This window comes from Chiloscyllium punctatum, unplaced genomic scaffold (genome assembly GCF_047496795.1).
Source record: "Chiloscyllium punctatum isolate Juve2018m unplaced genomic scaffold, sChiPun1.3 scaffold_1390, whole genome shotgun sequence".
Classification (NCBI taxonomy): Eukaryota; Metazoa; Chordata; class Chondrichthyes; order Orectolobiformes; family Hemiscylliidae; genus Chiloscyllium; species Chiloscyllium punctatum.
Window position 1 is genome coordinate 7501 of NW_027311124.1, and position 2500 is coordinate 10000.

Genomic DNA, 2500 nt, shown 5'->3' on the forward strand with positions numbered 1-2500 from the left:
AACGTGACAAACTTTGTGTTGGTTCAAGTACGAAAGGATCTCTGTCGGCTTGGGGGTACGCCCGTTTCCGTTTCAACTTGTCTCGCGAGGGTGGTTTCGGGGCCAGCAGGAGAGCTCGTCGGGGTAGCAGGCCCTGCAGCCGTGGTCACCGCCAAACCCCCACAACTCGAGCAAGTGAAAAAAAAAGTAACAGGAGCGAAAGCATCTCTGTCGGCTTGGGGGTACGCCCGTTTCCGTTTCAACTTGTCTCGCGAGGGTGGTTTCGGGGCCAGCAGGAGAGCTCGTCGGGGTAGCAGGCCCTGCAGCCGTGGTCACCGCCAAACCCCCACAACTCGAGCAAGTGAAAAAAAAAGTAACAAATAAGAAAGGATCGTCGGCTTGGGGGTACGCCCGTTTCCGTTTCAACTTGTCTCGCGAGGGTGGTTTCGGGGCCAGCAGGAGAGCTCGTCGGGGTAGCAGGCCCTGCAGCCGTGGTCACCGCCAAACCCCCACAACTCGAGCAAGTGAAAAAAAAAGTAACAAATAAGAAAGGATCGTCGGCTTGGGGGTACGCCCGTTTCCGTTTCAACTTGTCTCGCGAGGGTGGTTTCGGGGCCAGCAGGAGAGCTCGTCGGGGTAGCAGGCCCTGCAGCCGTGGTCACCGCCAAACCCCCACAACTCGAGCAAGTGAAAAAAAAAAGTAACAAATAAGAAAGGATCGTCGGCTTGGGGGTACGCCCGTTTCCGTTTCAACTTGTCTCGCGAGGGTGGTTTCGGGGCCAGCAGGAGAGCTCGTCGGGGTAGCAGGCCCTGCAGCCGTGGTCACCGCCAAACCCCCCACAACTCGAGCAAGTGAAAAAAAAAAAGTAACAAATAAGAAAGGATCTCTGTCGGCTTGGGGGTACGCCCGTTTCCGTTTCAACTTGTCTCGCGAGGGTGGTTTCGGGGCCAGCAGGAGAGCTCGTCGGGGTAGCAGGCCCTGCAGCCGTGGTCACCGCCAAATCGCCACAACTCGAGCAAGTGAAAAAAAAAGTAACAAATAAGAAAGGATCGTCGGCTTGGGGGTACGCCCGTTTCCGTTTCAACTTGTCTCGCGAGGGTGGTTTCGGGGCCAGCAGGAGAGCTCGTCGGGGTAGCAGGCCCTGCAGCCGTGGTCACCGCCAAACCCCCCACAACTGTTGGGCGCCTACCTGCGCGGGGCAGGAGGACACTTTCCGATTTCAAATCTCCGTTTGCCGAGTCCACCCCGAACGCACGCGGGCGGGCGGGTTCGCATCACCCTTCGTCACAAGGGGCGAAGCCCGTTCCACCGTCTCGTCAGTAGTGCCGACCGGTCTGTGATCGACGAGGGGAGCCACACCAGGTCCGGCCCTGCTGCTTGGCGGCACCGCGTCGTCGGGAGCTCGCGACAGACGGAGGGTTTCGGGTGTACTCTCCAGCCACGGGAAACGAAGCCGGTGATGCAGGCGCCGGTCTTTTCGCTCCCAAATCGGCTGGGTTTACATCGTTGCTATCTAGTCACGCTCCCTTCAAACCCGACGGGGTACCTATTCCCCTCACCCGTCTGTGCGTATACAGCCTCTTTGCACTTGCGGGATGGGGGTGGTGGTTTAAAGACTCTCGAGTTGCCGCCCGTCGGTCTCCGAGCTCCGTGCAGTAGTGATCCCCAGCGAACTGCCAGCAGGGCGAACGAGCGATCCCGCTCTCGGTCGGGGCGCCTGGCGTCGATCGGTGGTCGGTGGCTTGCGGGCAAGCTGCGCTGTGAGTGTGGGAACGAGTATGACGAGCCGTTGCCGCGACTCCCAGTCCACCTCGGCGGTGGCTGGGCCGGGCGGGCGTCTGCTCGGGCGAGTGCCGCCCCCGCCTCCTCGCAGGAAGTCCGCTCGCCGACACGCCGCCACGTGCACGCGTCAGTGACGCTGCCGAACCGATGGCCGGTGCCCGTTCCCGCCTCTGCTTTTCCTAGGGCAAAGCTGCTGCACGCCTCGTGATACTAGGCGGGCGACATGGTGGCGGTGATCCTGCCTCCGTCGCTGCGGTGCGTTGGGGCACGCATCGCCTCTTGGGCGCCCTGTCCTCCTCCCCCCAATAGACGTATGTTTCTGCGGGCCGCACCAGGATGGTGCTCCCCATCGCTTCACGCCACCCTGCTCCGCCCGCACGCCGGCGTGCAGGTGGCTGTAGCTCAAGGTGGGGAGCGTATGTGCGGTCCGGGGGGGGGGGGGGGGGGGGGGGGGGTCGCTTTCCTCTGGCGAGGGAGAGACCTAAAACAAACTCAGACAACTCTTGACGGTGGATCACTCGGCTCGTGCGTCGATGACGAACGCAGCTAGCTGCGAGAATTAATGTGAATTGCAGGACACATTGATCATCGACACTTTGAACGCACTTTGCGGCCCCGGGTTCTTCCCGGGGCCACGCCTGTCTGAGGGTCGTTTGGCAATCAATCGCACTCGCCTTGGCTGGCGAGAGCGCGGCTGGGGTGTCGCAGAGGACCCGTCCTCTTTGTCCCCCTAAGTTC

General features: G+C 61.5%; 1 non-coding gene across 1 annotated transcript; it reads left to right on the forward strand.

The window, feature by feature from the left end:
- The first annotated feature begins 2260 nt into the window (after positions 1-2260).
- On the forward strand, positions 2261-2414 carry LOC140475084 (5.8S ribosomal RNA). Its single transcript, XR_011959671.1, has one exon. It is a non-coding gene; the product is annotated as a 5.8S ribosomal RNA (ribosomal RNA).
- The last annotated feature ends 86 nt before the right edge of the window (positions 2415-2500 follow it).